The following is a 17,798-nucleotide window of genomic DNA, read 5'->3' as shown; positions in this document are numbered from 1 at the left end:
TTTCTGGAAATCAAGACATTTGCTCAGTTTTCCAAGGCCTTTGTTCTTGTCCCATTTCTCACAAGCAGCTGGTTTGGATATTCTGTCAGTGTTGGGTCTAAATGGTCATTGAGTTGGAAGCAGGAGCCTAGGTTCAAGTGTGATTCTGCTACAGCTTTTATCTATGAGACCGACTGCAGATCATTCAACTGTGGGCTTCAGTTTCATCCTCCTTTCCACAGGCACACATATCCCTCTGCAAAATATTTGGAGGGGATGGTGAGATGCTAATAGAGGAGAATGTTTATGGCAAAATGCTTCTTGGACTTCAAAGTTCCAGACCTCTTAGAGCCACCATTATTATTTAAAAGGGTTAGGTACTTTTCCTTACACTATCTCTTTCTTAAAATACTTTGTCTTACCCTTTATTTTTTATTTTTATAAGATACTCAGAGAAACAACTGGATATTGGTCACTAGACCCACAAGGGACCAGCTGTCTGCTTCACTGCATTGTTTTGGGGAGAAAGACGGGGGGAAAGGAGTGTCTTTTGGAAATTCTTTCACAGGGGTGTAGCTTCCTGCAGGAGTCCTTTATGAAAGATCAATACAACTTGACTGGAGGTGGTGTACACATACATTAATTTTCATTTTCTTCTTTTTTCCTTCATCCCCCCAACTGCCTCCTGCCTCACTCAGCCACTCTGATCCCATCTCCGTGTTTCGCGTGTGATTTCTCTTCTCTGGTTTGATGCAGAGTACAACCAGCTGTTTTCCTTGAGTCATCTTCAGCTTCACTCCTTCATTAGGGAAACTGAGGCACTAACTAATGAGCCAAGACTTGGAGCTATCTTCTTCTATCCTTGGCCTTGGCTTTTTGAAGATGTAGTCTGTTAGATTGTAAACTCAAAAGAGACAGGAAATAGAATATTTTTACCTTAATATAACAGAAGCATATGTGCCTGCCCGAATGAATAAGTGAAAGTGAGAATTCTTTTCCACTGGAACTGTGGCTCCTGTCAGTCTGAACAGCATGTACTCCTTCTGCAGTGAAGAGGAAAGAAGTCATTAAAAAGTTCCTCCAGTCTTTACTCTTTAAACTCTGTCCAAAGGAATGAATGTCCTGAGACTGACGGAAACGTGCCCCAGTCCAGCCAGTGGCATAGGTGTGCTTAGTTCTCCCAGCTTTGTTGTGCCAGTGATGGTGACTGTGTATCCTCCTTCACTCCCCAGGATATGGGCAAAGTGAAGGTCACTGCAGTGGTAGTGTCGCAGCATGAGTTTTCTGGTACATTCATGGTTATATGCTAGAGTAGTCCAGGATATCTTCTTACTGGATGTCTTGCAGCATGGCATTGACACCTTTGTTCTTCTGAGGTAGAGGGGGTACACTGCACCTTGATGTGGGGTTCTGACCCCAGGACAGTGGATTCTTATACATTTTCATCCTGTGGTGCCCCTGGAAGATACCCTTGACTTCTATGTCTCCACAACAGCCTCCTCTAAAGCAAGAATATAAACAAGGAACCAAAACTTGAGGTTCCCTTCACCATCTCAGTAGCTCTTAACTGATAGAAGGGGTGAGAGGGCCCCTGTGGGTAAAGGTGGCAGGGAGCAGTTGGTATAGGCTAGTTCATATCTCTGGACAGCTCACCCCTAGAGAACACTTCTGGGCACCATCTGTGGTTGCCCTCTTTCCCACAGTTAGGACCTGCTTCCCCGCAACAAGGCTCACCCTAAACTGAGGATCTGCTTCCTATATTGCATTTGCTTGGAAAGTGTCTGGCTCAGGCCACGTGTTAGGGCTCATGAGAAGAAGTTGGGGCAGGGGCACTATGGTCGTGTTGAGGTAATGAAATACTAAAGTTTCCAGTTCTGCAGGGCTCAGGTGGCTAATAACTAGAGTGAAGACCAAAGCATGTTTGGCACAGTGGCAGCGGCTGTTGCTACAAAGAAGTGTAAAACACAGGTTTGGAGGGAGAACTAGGGATAATTTGCTACTTCACAGACTTAGAGTTCATACAGAATTTTTAGCACAATTTCCCATTTCTTTTCTTTTAAATATGTCAGGGAAGGTGAGATCAGGAGGCACAAACATCACGCCACATGGAGTAAGAACAGAAGTAGAGCTGTGACTCCCTTGGCACCAAGAGAAGGGGCTTAGGTAAGGCTTGACAGGGTGTTTGGGTGTCATCTCAGGGAGTGGTGGGCTCAGTATTCCCACTGCTCTCCCTGAGCCCCTGGGTGCCAGCTTCTGGAAGGCACAGCTTGCTGTCCAAGTTCAGACCTTGCCCCCTTAGGGGAGGATCTCCTCCTGGCTTTGGTCCCTTGGCCATGTGTCTCTCCTTCCTGTCCACCTCAGAACCACTGCCGGCGACCTTCCTAAAGCATAGCTTTGCTCATGTTACTCTCTGTGGCCCCCCACGCTCCAGGAGAGGGCACAGCTGGCTCAGGCGCACTTTGTGGACAAAGGACTCAGGATACATTAAAGGGGTGAGAAGGGTTCCAGTAGGACACATCCTCTGGGCTTGCTGTGGCCATAGTCAGAGTCACGAAGCTGTATTAGGCAGACCCACTTTTAAACTCAGTCCTGGTCAGACTTCTGCTTGGAACTAGAGGAGTTTTAGATTTTTTTCCCCAGATATTAGAATATTTGCATATATACATTACAGGTTATCTTGGGGATAAGATGGAGTTCTTTTATCTTTCATATATATACCTTATGCGTATAGCCTGAAGATAATTTTATACAGTTGTTTTAGTGTGCCTGTATTTTGACTGTCACTGATTACACAAGATCAAGTGTAGAATTTTCCGCTTCTAGACCTCATGTTGGTGTTCAAAATTTTCAGATTTTTCAAGCATTTTGGATTTCAGATTTTCAGATTAGGGATCCTCTGCCTGTATTTCAATATTAATACCAACAAGTGCATGTTGGATTTTCAGACCTTGAGGCCACTGATGACCTTTAATGAGAGTCATTTTCATAGAGGGGTAAGAACAGAAGCCAGAGGGCAGGAGGCTGAGGAGGCAGAGGGTGCAAGTAGGTACCAGGTCCAGAGGCTGGTCAGTGCTGTGCAGTGAAGATGGTGGAAACAGACACTTTGAGATGCAGGGAAGAGCTGTATCAATAGATACAATGGAGTTGAAGAAACAGACAGACGGGGAGGGTGGTGCTCAGCACTGAACTGTGGAGGGGATGGGATCCAAACAGCAGACGAAGGATCCTCTGCCACACAGGGAAAGATGCTATCTGCTGCTTTGAGGAGCCTTCAGTCCACCTTGGTACTAGAAGATTTTAATTGTTTTAAGTAAGGGCCAGTGATTATTAGAGACTTTTTTGTGTGCTTGTTGACTTTTAGTCATATTTGAAATTTAGCACTGAGAACATGTAGTGTGGCTCTTGTTACAGATGGAAAATCCTCACAGGCTATGCAGATTGGCCTTTGGGAAGAGCAATGAGTTGCTATTCAGGTCACCAACTGCACAAAGTTAGGAAGATACTGCAAACAACCTTGCTTTCAAAAAGTGTAGTTATTCTGACAATAGAATATATTTTAATGGAAAATACAGATAAACATAAAGAAATACAGTAGCCCTCCCTTATCTATGGGGAATATATTCCAAGACCTTTAGTGGCTGTTTGAAACCACAGAATATGAAACTTGTTATATACTATGTTTTTTCCTATATATACATACCAATGATGAAGTTTAATTCATAAATTAGGCATAATAACAAATGAACAACAATAACTAAAAGTGATATAGAACAACTACAACATTATACTGCAATATCTCTCCCTCTATCTTAAAATATTTTATTTACTTAAAGGAGGAAGTACTTTATAGTTTCTCTCTGGTATATTTCCAGAATCACTGATTCCATGGCTGTGTCTATAGAGGATCAGTTACAGAGTATGTGAAGTTCAGTAATAGGATTGGCTGTTCACAGTATTTTCATAAAATATTAACTTGGTCCCAGCCTGGCTTCTTTCATGATCAGAGGCCATGGGCTAATTTGCATAGTGAGCAAGGTAAAAATAACTTCAGAACTGAAATGAAAGATCACTGCTATTCAGTTAAAGTTGGAGACTGGGTGTGAGCACTTCTGTAAGGGGCAGCAATCTCTTCATCTAGACTCCATTATTAATAAATGTATTGTATCATTCCTCATAAATACAAAGGTGCTTTTTAAAAAGTCCTCTCTGAGAAAATGGCCAGGCCACTTAGTTCTCCTGTTGTGGGAGTGATTGCTTGGTTCCTCCAAGAAATGCAGGATTTTATTTACACACAATGAAGGTATAATTAAAACCACTTATTTTATGATTGCATATCACTATCAAATAGATTAAGGTAACAAACTGTTCCTATATATATGAACATATAATTCTTTATTAAAATTGTTTGATTTCTATTATACTTCAAATAGGTGGTATGGGATGTGGTATGACTCAGAAGTACTAGAGTGAATTTTGGTTTAATAACTTTAAAAAGTAGACATAATTTTGTTTTCTCTGACAAATAGCTCTAGTTCATTTAGGGGCTCTACAGATATTTGATATTTTATAACAACTTTATGGCTGCCTCTTCATCAAACCTACAATTATAGATTTATCTTCTAATTTTTTAGTCTTGAAGAAGTTAGAAGGGAGCATTGTTTCAGTAACTCAATTAAGTCACTTGCTAAGGGGACATCATGAAGACAAGCTTTTACGTTCTCTAATTGGTATACTGGCTCTACACCAGGGTCAGTGTTCTGGGGTTTCCTTCTTTACCTTGCAGCTCTCTTGGCTCTTGTTGGTCTGGCTAAGCCAGTTATATCTACTTCCACTTTGGTTTCTTTTCCAGATGATATTATTTGGACAGAAGAGGTAGTTTTATGAGTGACAGAAACCTAACTTGTTCTAGTTTAAACAGCCAAGGCTTTTTTCCAGGAGGGGATATCTCACAGAACCAGTGCACTGCAAGATCAGGAAATATTGAGCCTCAAGAACAGGAGGAACAGGGCTGCAGCTCCAGCTCCAACAGAATTCCTCCCCACTCTCAAACCCTCTCACCTATCTGAGGGTCAGTTGTGTTCTTTTTCACTACAGCCTGCCCACTTCTGTGAGAGAGAACATGGATAACAACAGTGCTTTTATCTATGGCTTCGCTGCTTTAGAAGAGATTAACTCCAAACACTAATTCCTTAACTCAAACAGATAGAGAAAAGGACTTCCTGCCTGGAACCTGTTTACTGTAGCCAGCAGAACCACCTGAGAACATTGCAGTTGGGGCAAGGTCCACAGAGATGTAGTGCTGCTGGCAGATATGGGGGTAGTGGCAATAGGAGCAGTAGGTGGCCACTCTGCACGGGCAGGGTGGGTTTCATAGCCACTCTCTGGAGTGTGACACTGAAGCCTATTGGCACATTCTCCTAGCAAGACCAGTGTTGGGGACTCAGCTCCCATGTGGATTATTAGCTAGATTCTGCTCTATTCCTGGCAAGCCATCTCACAACTACTTGTTCTTGGTCCTGAGGGGGACCTGGTAAGAAAAAGTGTGTGGGCAGAGGATCAACAAAAATCCCTCACCACTACTAGAAAAACAACTCAAAGAACATGTATTTATGTTAGCGAGTTCTTATAATGCAGGATTTCCCTCTCCAGCAATTCTCCTTCTGTGCCAACTCTCAGAAGCACAGTTTTGGTAACATTCATATGATCACTGCAATCATAGGACCATAAGGCTCTGCAGAGGGGCAGCTCTGTGGTCATCCTGGAGAGCATTTGTCAAGTATATGTGCCTTTGGGATATATTTCTGACTATTAGCCATTATCTTTTGTAGCTACCAGAAGCACTTCAATGTTGGAATCTAAATTTCTGGGTTTGAGTCTCAGTTTGGCCATTTACTCTTTCAGTGACCTTGAGCTAGCCGGTTTCTCTCTCTGAGCCTTAATTCTAAAACCTATACAGTGAGGATAGTGCTACCTGTATGTGACAGGGCTATGTAACTGTGAAACTACAAGGTAGTTTTTTTCCTCTCTTTGTTGTCATCACCTGGGTTTGAATGACAAGAACAGGGTTTCTCCCCATCGCTTGGGATTTCTCCTTGCTACATCTGAGGGAATAAATTTAGCACTTGGGCAGAAAAGAGAAAGAACCCAGGACCATTGCTAGGAACTTTACCCCTTTCTGTTATGCTGAGGTTAAGGAAATAAAACCTTTCTTTGTTCATTCCTGTGTTCTTCATCTGGCATAATTTGGGGGAGCTGTTATTTGGATTAAGGCTTCCCTGGGAGACATGTTGGGGTCTAGCTTGATGTGCCCTATACTAGTAGGACATTTGTGTTAATGTCCGCCGTTCCTCTGTGTTAGTTACTTTTCTTTCATTGCTAAGACAAAATACCCAACACCCAAAGTAAAAGGGGAAAGAGTTTATTTGGCTCACAGTTTGTAGAGGTTTCAGTCCATAATCTGTTGGCTCCAAGGCAGGGTGGCAGAGTAGCAACAGTTCATGGCGGACAACAAGGGATTTAAACATTGGCTTTCTGCCCCTTTTATCCCAAAAAGACTACAGGGATTAGGGCGGTGCCAAACCAATTACTCACAGGTAGTGGTTTAGTAATCACACGCCCTTAATCCCAGCATCACACATTCCAGATTCAGCCACCTCTGAAAAAGAAAGCCTCACCTCATCCACATGGGCTCTGAGGGGACAGCCAAACACAAGCCATAACACCCTCAGAATTATGACCTGTGTCTGGGGTCATGTTGGCAGCCTCTTGTTTTTGCCTGTGAGGGACTGTGCATGCATATCTTCTCCCAGTGTGGGTAGGAACTAATTGTAAAATACATGCCAGTCCTTTCCTCAACTATTTAGCATTGTTCAGTGTGAAGGAGACACTATTTGAGAAGTTATGGAGGGCCTCCATAGCCACTCTCTATGAGGGGTGATTTTTTGCCGTGCAGAGGATATCGGACAATGTCTGGAGACATTTTGTTGCAGCTGGTAGGAGAGTGGTGGAAGGAGGGGGTTGTTATTGGCATCTTGTGGTTAGAGGCCAGGGATGCTGCTAAATATACTACCATGCATAAGACAGCTCCCCACAACTAAGAATTATTTGTCCCCAAATGTTGGTACAACTTCTCCTTGATTTTACATTATTTGATGGGAATCTCTTTTGGTGGGAAAGAAAAGGGAAGACTTTAGGCCACAATTTTTCTTCTCCTCAAAAGTCCTATTTTGAGACTACTTATTAAGATTCCTCTGAAATTTAATTGGGACCCCCATGGTAAATTCCTGAAGTGGTTGCCTTAGTTTTGTTACAGAGGCTCTTGTTTCCTCCCAGAAGTGGCACAGCTCTTCCTAACTGGAAAGGGCAAATTGACCCTACTTGCTATTCAAATCCTCCCAAGAAATATTAGGGCTTCCTGACTGTCATTTTTTTTGTCTCTGGAACAGACAAAGAAATAGAAGAAGGAAGAAAATCTGTGCTCCAGTTTGGCCATAAATTAACTGAGACACATAAATGTTGAGTTCCATCATCTGCCCATTCCTACATCAGTCACTACTTAGCACACTGGGTGATTTGCTTAGACTTACATTGGTGTGTAGAGAGACTGACCTCTGAAGCATGCATGACCCCAGGATGGCTCTCTTATCTGGCAACATCATTTAGAAGAGGCAGGCAGAAGCATCAGTCCCCAGAGGGCCCATGGGGGTAGAACATGACATTAATCAAGTACAGAGACAAAGATCAACACATGGTGTAGCAATTGGGATTGGAGTTGGAGAGGTGAGAGACCAGTGGTTCAATCAAAGAAATTCTTTTGAGCTCAGAGTAGCAGTGTGGTTAACTAATGTTTTCTATAAAGTCTTCCTTGGGATATTTTCCCAGTTCTCTAGACTCTTCACTCTCCATTCCCCAGGCTTACAAGTTTCCAGCTGCACCAGATTTTCCAGCATGCTGGTTTCCTCTCTGCCACTGAGCCTTCTGTGCACACTTCTTCCTGCACAGGGATGGTTTTCCCATCTTTTCCCCTGGCCTACTCAACGCTTACCTTTGACTCTTCCTTCCCAGACTGTAACTGTGATCTATTTAATATCTATCTCCTGCATCAAGTTTTATGAGGACAACAGCTCTCTTCATCTTGTTCTCTGTTGTAACACCAGTGCATACTCTTCAGAAATATTCAGCAGTTTTAGAGTGGGTCCTGGGCTCTGGTGTGGAGCTGAACTGAAGGCACTGAAAGCCCAAGAATAAGTGGTGAGGAGGAAGAGGAACTGCTTACAGAGAGTGGAAATTAGGCTGGACTGATATCTGCTTTTCCCTTTCCCAGTCTTATTCACCTCCTCAAATACATTCTGGCCTTTGGGTCAAGCTGTGTTTTTTGGAAAATGAAGTAAAGTCTCCAGAAAGTGATTCCCAGATCAAATGATACTTTCGATATTTTTAAAAATTATTTTTAAATTATTTTAATTTAAAAAATTTATTAATTTTAAAATTATTTTTAAAATAATATTTTCAAGATTTTATGAACAAAACCTCAGTTGTCCGTGAACTAGCACAAACAATCAATAAATGGGATCTCTTCTTATTGAAAAGCTTCTGCACAGCAAGAGAAACCACCAGCAGTGTGAAGAGACAACCCACAATGTGGGAAAAAATCTTCACCTGCTCTTCCTCAGACAAAAGTCTACTATCTCGAGTCTATAAAGAACTTAAAAAGATCAGACCTCCCAAATTTAAAGACCCAATCCAAAAATGGGCATCTGAAATGAACAGATATTTCTCACACAAAGAAGTAGAAATAGCAAATAAATACATGAAAAAATGTTCAACATCACTGGTCATTTGAGAGATGCAAATGAAAACAAAGCTGAGATTCCACCTCACTTCAGAAAGAATGGCTGCTGTCATGAAATCAACCAATAACCAATGCTGGCAGGGCTGTGGGGAAAGAGGAACCCTGCTCCACTGCTGGTGGGAGTGTAGACTGGTGCAACCACTGTGGAAATCAGTATGGAGATACCTCAAAGAACTAGGACTGGAAGTCCCATTTGACCCCCCTATTCCACTGCTAGGGATCTTCCCCAAAGAATTAAAAGAATCATACCACAGTGATATATGTGCACCCATGTTCATACCAGCACAGTTTGTAATAGCTAAAACTTGGAAACAGCCCAAATGCCCATCAACTGGAGACTGGATAAAGAAAATGTGTTTTTTTTATAAAATGGAGTACTACTCAGCCATAATAAATGAGAAATTAGAGACATTTATTACTAAATGGATGCACATTGAGGCGATACTCTTAACTGAAATAAATAGGACGCACATGTATAAATACTGAATAGTTTCTCTGGTGTGAAAACTGAAAGTGTAAATAAGAACTAAATGTATAATAGGTAATGTGAAATAGGAAGAAAAGGGGCAAAGGGGAAGGAAGTGGGAGGGCTAGAGGAAAGGATAGAAAGGAATGGGATTAATATGAGAAAATGGAAAACTAGGAACAAAATCTTTGTAATAGCGAAGATTGGAGGGGTTGAAGGGAGGGCTGGGCAAGGGTGAAAAATAAGAACCAAGAGAGACTATGTAAAGGTGCAAATTTCCAATGATGAATGTCATTATATTGTATACCTAAAATGTACCAATGATTGGAATGAATAATCGATAATGTAAAATAGGAAGAAAAGGTCCAAAGGGGTAGGGGTAGTGGGAGGGGCAGGGGAAAGGAAAGAAGGGAAAGGAAAAATGATGAGAAATGGAAAAAATGGAAATAAAGTCTTTGTAAATAGAGAAGGGTGGAGGGCATGAAGGGAGGGCTAGGAATGGGGAAAAAATAAGAGCCAAGATGCATTATGTAAAGGTACAATTCCCGATGAGAAATGTAATTGTGTTGTATGCCTACAATGTACCAATAAAAGAATTTAAAAAATAATAATAATATTTTCAGAAAATAGACAGTAAAACATTATATGTAATTCAGTGGATGTTGGATACATTTTAGTGATTTACACATGTGGTTAAAGCACCCTTGGTTAGTCTCCCACCATATAGGTGCCATGGGCCCATTCAAGCTCCACAGATGCATTTATGGATAAACAGACAATCTGCTCCAATGGTAGTACTCCAATGGGAGCATCTATTTATCCTGAAATGAGAGCGTTTGGGGGCATTGCTCTTGCCTGATGGAAATGTGAAGGCAATTCCTGCCATTGAGGAGTTATGAAGACCTAACTATCATTAATTATCTGACTTCTACTTTAAGATATGAAAACCACATATGGCTGTTGCATTGAGAAGCTCTCTGGATGTTAAGAGGAAGGAGAGAGGGGTACGAGCTGCAGGACTGTGACACTACCTGGGCTGGCTTTGGCTCACAGTCTTAGAACCAGCTTCATCGTTTCATAGATGAGAAACTGGTATATTCTTTCTCTTCTTCCTCTGCAGCATCTATGTATCAAGTGTTTTTTTTAAGCCAGACTGTAGTAGACATTGTTTTTGTTTTGAGCTCTTCCTCACCCAGGAAACTGGATGACCCCTGGTGTCTCCTTTGTGTGTGCTCTTGGTAGAGGATCTTGCTTGGAGGTGGTGGGGAGCTGTCCCAGTGCAGTCAGCTTGAGTTCAACAGGACTTGTGACTTAAGGAGAGAATTCATTTCTTCATCTTTCTCAGGGTCTGCAGCTACATTTCTTGTCTTCTTTGGCTCTTGGACCCTTTCTTCATCTTCAGAACCAACATCATGGGTAGTATCTTGTTTCAGTCCTCACATTGTGGTCTTTTCTCTAATTAAATCTTCCTGTCTTCTCTTATAAGGACATTTATGATTGTATTTAGAGCCTACCTGTGTAAGTCAGAATAATGTCTCCATCTTAAGTTCCTATTCTCATGTGTGAAGTTCTGTTTGCTAGAGTCATAGGTACCAGTATTAGCACCTGGCTGTTCCTGCCACACCAAGGTTCCTGCTTTCTCCTTTTCCCATCCTAGTATTTCAATATCACTTCAATTCTGTGAGCTCCTGATATCTTGTCAGTATACTTTGTACCTTTTTTTGTAGGGGAAGAGGTAGTTCACAGTTTAAGGGAGCTTAACTGTAGAGAAACTGTTAAGTTTCTGTTGCTTATGACCAGAAATCTATGTGGTAAATCGGCACTATGTGATGAATTTTATATGCATTGTCCTTTTTAATCCTTACACCAATCCTTTTTAGGAAGGCACGAACTCCATTTTACAGATAAGAAAACTGTAGCTTAGAGTGACAGTTGTGAAAGGGTCGCCAAAAGGAGGAGCACACGAATGTTCAAGCAGCAAGCTTTATTGGGGCGGCAGTCTGCAGCCTGCCGGGCTGACTCACAAGATGGAGACCGGCAGCAGCATGAGCTGAGCTGGAGGCTTATGTGGGGTTTTGCAGGTGGGAGAGCATGTAGTCTGTTGGTGGGGGTATGTAGCAACAAGTTTCAAGAAGTCCCTATCTTACGGGAGCATCTGGTCACGAAACTGGTGGGGCAGAAAGTCCCTAACCAGGCAGACTAGGAGGGGTCACGTCTTAGTTATGCAAAGTTCCCTGTTCACCGTTATGGGAGGACAGCAGTGGGAAGAGGGAGGGGGGAGCTTGCTTTTGTGGGAGCTGCGAAATACCTAACAAGTTGCATAAGCCTGGCAACTAGTACAGTGATGGAACTGGAATTTGAAACTAGTCAGTTTCTTAGAAGAGCATGTACTTTACCCCTTTTCTCAGGACCTTAATTCAAATATCTTTGAATTGTAGACTTGCCAACATGGAGGTAGAATTTCATCTGTGCCCCCGAGTCTGAATCATCTTGTTTAGGCAGGGTAGAAAAGGCAAGGTGGTTCAGGCAGGAGGGAGGCTAGAAAGCAAGAGGTGAATCCAAGAGACATTAGAGGAAGGCATGACAGACACTGGTGTCTCACTAGAGGTAAAGTGATAAGAGAAATGGAGGGAATGGTCATAGGTAGAATGCTTATGTGTGAACATCGCTACTCAGTATATGGGCTACCCATGAGAGTGACATTCTGACTGAACTCTGCTAGGAATCTAATTTGAATTAGATCCCTTCCTGCCTCCTCCTGGTCTCCTCATTATATATGGGCTGGTTAAACACCTAACACCCTTTACTAGTGTTAATCAGCCTTTTCTCACAGATGCTAATGAACAGCTTGCCTTCCAAAAGCTAATGCAGTTCTCCCTGGGTATTTATATGGGTGGAGGTAAACAGGTAATTTCTGGAGCTCAGGAGGCAATCCAAGGCTAGTACTAAAAGACCTCTGGCTTGTGTCTTTTCTCAGAAGAATATTTGCAAATTTGTTTACAGCCCAGAGCATAAAATAAGAAGCAGCTTTTTTGTGGTAATTTCTGATCACCATTTGTGTTAGTCAGCTTTCTGTTACAAGATAGCTGACATAATCAACTTTTACAAAAGGAAAGGTTTATTTTTACTCACAGTTTTGGAAGTTTCAGTATATGGTCAGTTGGTCCTATTGCTATTGGACCTGTGGCAAGGAAGTATATCATGGTGGGACCATGTGGTAAAGCAAGCTGCTCACCTCATGGTGTATGAAAAGTGAAAAAAAGAGAATAGAAACCAAGGTCTCACAACCCCTTTAAGAGATCACCCCTAATGACCTAAGACCTCCTACTAGGCTTCATCTCTTGAAGATTTTACCACCTCCCAGTAGTGCCATAAGGTGGGGATCACACTTTTAACACTTGGGCTTCTGGGGATATATGAATCCATAATACAGTACCACTTTAGCATAGCTGCCACACTTAGCAAATAAAAATACAAGAGGCCCAGTAGAATTTGAATTTCAGATTTTGCACAAATGGTAAAAATACCACGCATTATATAAACATTGCACTAAAAAATTATTTGTTGTGTTGGAGGCCAATCAATCCTCAGATCTGCCTAGAAAGAGGGGCAGTGAGAACAAAAGAAAGAAATACAATAGAGATATAATTTCATAGTACATGAGGGACTGGGAGGTCAGTGCCTCAGAGTGGGCAAAGACAAAGACACTCTAAGCTTGCCACTATTTATTGGGTGCACACAATAATCGGAGGGAGTATGGGTGACTTGGAGGGCAGCAGTAATCCTATGTTGATGAGGATCTTAGGTTGATGAGGATCTTATGTTGATGAGAGTCTTATGTTGATGAGGATGGGGAGATGAGCAAATCAGTCTTACAATAATATGTAGGACGAGCTAGCAGGCTAATAAGGAATCTGTCCTTCCTCCAAGTGAAATCTTTCTCTTGCTCTCTTTTTTATTACTACTTGGTTCTCATGTAAAACGTCTTCAGCTGATGTAATCTTGCCCTTGAGTGTCACAGTATCACAGTATCATGGGACCATTGAGACCTCAACTTGTGACTGGAGGCAAAATGGAATTCTCTTTCTGCATGCCATAGCCAGCTCATGGGCAAGAAGACACTGGGCCTTAGACAGTCATAATCATCGTTTAACTATGAAATGATTTTCCCCCAAAATTATATAGAATGGCTCTCAACATTGTTATTTATCTGAAATTCAATTTTAACTGGAAAAGCCGTATTTTATCTGGCAATCCTAAACCTAAGCCCACTCCCTCAAGGCATTTTGGGGCATGGAAGTAAACAGTGGATCACACCTGTGACAAGACCCTGAGACACGGATGGACAAGAGGTATGAAAGCAGCCGATATCAAAAGGAATGCAGCACTGGAGAATCTCTTGAGTAGCGGACTTAAAGAAAGATGATTGGGCTTCAATTGTTTAGCACATCACTCCCATCCTCTGTTCTGTTGTGCCGTGGCAGTGGTGGTCACGACTGAAAGGGCTTGTGCCACATCATCGAAATTGTGTCATCTTCTTACCTGCTGATGACTGAATGCAAAAACATTAGAGATAGGGCTGAGCCATGACAGTCATCAGGAAATGGTTATGGAGCTTGACTGTGTGGTTGACTTGCTGTCTGTGTGGGTGTGGTCAGAGTGAATTTGGTTTCCAGCTGTCCTCTGCTTTGGGGGAAAAGCAGCTCAGTACTTCTGTTATGATGCTTCATGATGTATTGTAATTATTTATTTTATATGTCTATTTCCATTAGATTGTCAAGGGCTATTTCCTATTGTTCACTTATCCCCTAGGAGGCTGCTTTGGGCCTGGTATAGTTTTGGTGAGTTGTCTATACTTTAATATTTAGGTTTAACTGGAAGTTAAATCTCTTAACTTTTGAATTTTGGTCCTTTCTCTCCTTCTTTCTCTAAGAATCCTACTGAGGATTGGGCAGATCTTGTCCTGTGGGATTTGGTTGGGAGCAGAAGTCTTACAAGTGTAGTAGAAGATCCTTATTAGATTATAAATGCGGATCGATTCTCCATATGTTTCTATATGCTCTATAAACATGTTGTGTTAGTTACTTTTCTTATTCCTGACAAAAAACCCGACAGCCAGAGTTAGAGGGGAAAGGGTTTATTTAGCTCACAGTTTGTAGATATTTCAGTCCATAATTGGCTGGGTCCAAGACAGGATGGCAGAGGGGCACAGTTCATGGCAGCAGAAGCAGCAAAAGCAACAAAAGAATCAAGAAAGGGCCGGGGAATTAGCTCAGTGGCTCTGGTGCCTGCCTCGCAAGCACAAGGTCCCAAGTTCAATCCCTGGTACCAAAAAAAAAAAACCAGAAGCAAGAAGGATATTGCAGAGGAGAAACAGTTCATGGCACCCACAATGTAGCAAAAGCCAACAAGGGACCTTAAGAGTGTCTTTCTGCCCCTTTTATCTCATTCAGACTACTTAGGGTGGGTAACACTCATGGCCTTAATCCTAGTACCCTCAGGCCTAGCCCCACCATGAATCAATCATGCATTCTAGATTCAGCCAGCTCCAAAATAGTCCCATGTCATTTCCATGAGGCTTTGGGGGAACATCTAAACACAAGCTATAGCACATATGTAGGTGTGATTAGCATCCCAGCTTTGCTACCTTATTCTCAGTAGTAAGTTAGGATTTCTGTGGAGTCTCTCTCCTTTGGATCTCTGCTTTTATTTATTTATTTATTTATTTATTTATTTGTACTGGGGATTGAACTTGGGACCTTGCACTTGCAAGGCAGGCACAGGCACCTCTGAGCTAAATCCCTGGCCCAATCATTTATTAATTTTATCAGTACGGTTCAAGTTCAATCCCTCAACTATTTATTAAGCATCTCTTACTTGCCAGACATGGAGCTGGGTTTGGAGAATATAAAGATGAATATGACAGTATTATGGTTTGGATCTTAAATGTTTCCCAAAGGCTTGGTTAAATGCTTGGTTGCCAGTCTGTAGTGCTGTTGGAATGTGGTAAAACGTTTGGGAGGTAGGATCTGATGGAAGGAAGTTAAGTCACTGGGATGTGACCTTGAAGGGGATATTTGGATCCCAACTCCTCTCTCTCTTTTTGCTTCCCAGGCACCATGAGGTTAGCCATGTCCTCTGCCACACACTTCTACCATGATGTTCTGCCTTATCCCAAGCTCAAAAACAATGGTAGCCAAGTGACCCTGGACTGAAATCTCTGAAACAGTGACCCAAAATAAATCTTTCTTTCTTATAAGTTGATTACCTCAGATATTTTGTCATTGTGATGGAAAAGTAACAGACAGGTTTCCATGTGAGGTGTTTCGGATCTAGTGAGAGAAACAGATGAGAAAGCAAAACTTCTGTAGGACACAGTAAAGCCAATTATGGAGATGGGCACAGAATTTACAGAAGCACCCAGCAGTGGGCTCTTCCTTAATTGCATTATCTTCTTCATCTGAGAGTCCCATTGTTCCTCTGCAAGTCCATTGCCCTCAAGGACTTTATGAACAGTGGGAGTCAGGAAGCAGCTAATGGTTGATAGGCATCTATCAAAGGCCCAGAGCATAGCTCTCCTGCACTACAGAAAATAAAATTCTAAAGGAGGAGAAAGTACAAGGCCACAGGATGCATAATCCTGGTTGCAGTTGGATTGATCTTGGGAGAGTTTGAGGGGCAGGTAGGTTAAGACGAGGGCTTCACCTGGTGGCAGGAGCGTGGACACTTGTCACAGCTGGCTATATGAGGCTGCTGCCACACATATGGTATTTTTGCTTCTCTCTTTGAAATTAGCTTGATGTTTTTCCTCTTTCCCATGGGAACATTCCCATTTCTGTGACATTTACTTCCACACCAGTTTTATTTCTTCTTATTTCCTTTCTTGTCTGCATCTCTGCATTTTTACTGCCCCCTCTCCTATCATCTTATTCTCTTTTTCTGCTACCTTGTTTTTCTTTATCCCTACCTTTGAGTCTTCTTTGCCTTTTAATTCCATCCTTCTGCCTCTACCTCCATGTTCTGAAACATAGCTGTTAAACTCAAGGTTGGAGAGGAAATTTTCATTTCCAACAGCTCTTTGTATAATAGAAAAGAACATCTCGTGTGTGTCTGGGTATCCTAGGAAACAGAACTCTAGTTTCTGTTCAGGGCAGATTCTGCATGCTGTGTTTTAAGACACAGTGAAAGGAAAGTCTTGCACCTGGGCAGCAGAGAAGATTCAGTGCTGGGAATCTTGTCTTCACTAGGTGAGGAAGCAGAACAATGACCCCATTTTCCAGTGGTTCTTTACCACTACCCCTATCCTTGAGTTTTGTCTTCTTTGAACTCTCTTCTGTTTCCTTTATTTAAAAAACATAAAACTTTTGTTCTATTTTTAAGTTCTATTTCTATGTTTTTCTTCCTTGTTTCTCTTTTAGTTTTTTCATGCTTATTAGAAATTTTTACCTCTCAACTCAACTTCTTTCTTTGATCTTGGAAGATGGAGACAAAGCAGTGCCACAGATCTGAGCCTCTAAGTCATTCCTTTCAGATGATGATGTGAGAGTTTAGGGCTGGAGAGGTGGAAAAGACTTGGAAAGCTTGTGCAGCTCCAGAAGTTCTTTATGAGTGCAAGGTATTTGTTTGTTTGGTTGGTTTTTGTTTCTTATTTTGAAGTAGTATGTACATAGAATTATAGAGTCTTAAAGTTGAAAAAATATCTCCACTGGCTATTGAAATAATTTTTAATCCAATGTGGGCCCCTTCTTTACTTCCTAATGATGACTCTGTAGCCTATTTTTGCATATTGCTATGTTGGTGGTCACACTGCTTGTTCCCAGTCATTGTTAGATTATCTTGTTCTGCATCTGCATTATTGGTACCTGTTGGTCCTGCATCTGCTACCTAGAGTCACAGTGCATAAATCTGTCATACAGTTCTCCTTCCAGTATTGATGACGTGTCAGATATTGAAGGTGCTTCAAGTATCTTCTTTTATACTTATAATAGTTCACTGTGGTTCCACCAAAAACATTTAAGTGAAATAAACCATTCTTGCCACCCTTGAGTATAATAGAAAAGCCAGTTTTATTAATGACTCATTTCCCAGTGGATCTGGATAGCTAAGCTAGTCCTGGAGAGGTTATGAGAGATAAAAAGTATTGTCTCACAGAATGAAGACAGAGCTAGTAAATTTTAAATTAATATTTTATTAAATTAATATTAGAAATCTTTGTGCCAGAAACAATATGAATTGTGCACATTATAATCTGTACAATTCTCTTAATATTCAATACTAGGTCATTTTATTTCTATAACTAGGGCACTGTACTCCTGTCTCTTTTGTTTGTTTTTGTATTTTCGAGACAGGGTCTCACTTTGTGGTTAAGGCTGGCCTTGAACTTACTGTCTACAGCCAGGCTGGCCTTGAATTTGTGGTGATCTTCCTGCCTCAGCCTCCTGATTTCTGAGATTATAGATGTACCTCATTACACCTAGCTTATCCTTCCTTTTGTAGATGAAG

The 17,798-nt window shown here is 41.7% G+C and overlaps 1 protein-coding gene across 9 annotated transcripts in view; it reads left to right on the top strand.

Annotated features, from left to right (window-relative positions):
* Cacna1e (calcium voltage-gated channel subunit alpha1 E) overlaps nt 1–17,798 on the top strand; it is a 485,327-nt gene that overhangs the window by 247,875 nt on the left and 219,654 nt on the right. The gene's annotated exons all lie outside the window — the stretch shown is intronic.

Source organism: Heterocephalus glaber, unplaced genomic scaffold (assembly GCF_053883595.1).
Source record: "Heterocephalus glaber isolate CG9 unplaced genomic scaffold, H.glaber_assembly_v1.0 deba00001600, whole genome shotgun sequence".
NCBI classification, from domain to species: domain Eukaryota; kingdom Metazoa; phylum Chordata; class Mammalia; order Rodentia; family Bathyergidae; genus Heterocephalus; species Heterocephalus glaber.
This window is presented reverse-complemented; position numbering and strand designations above follow the sequence as displayed.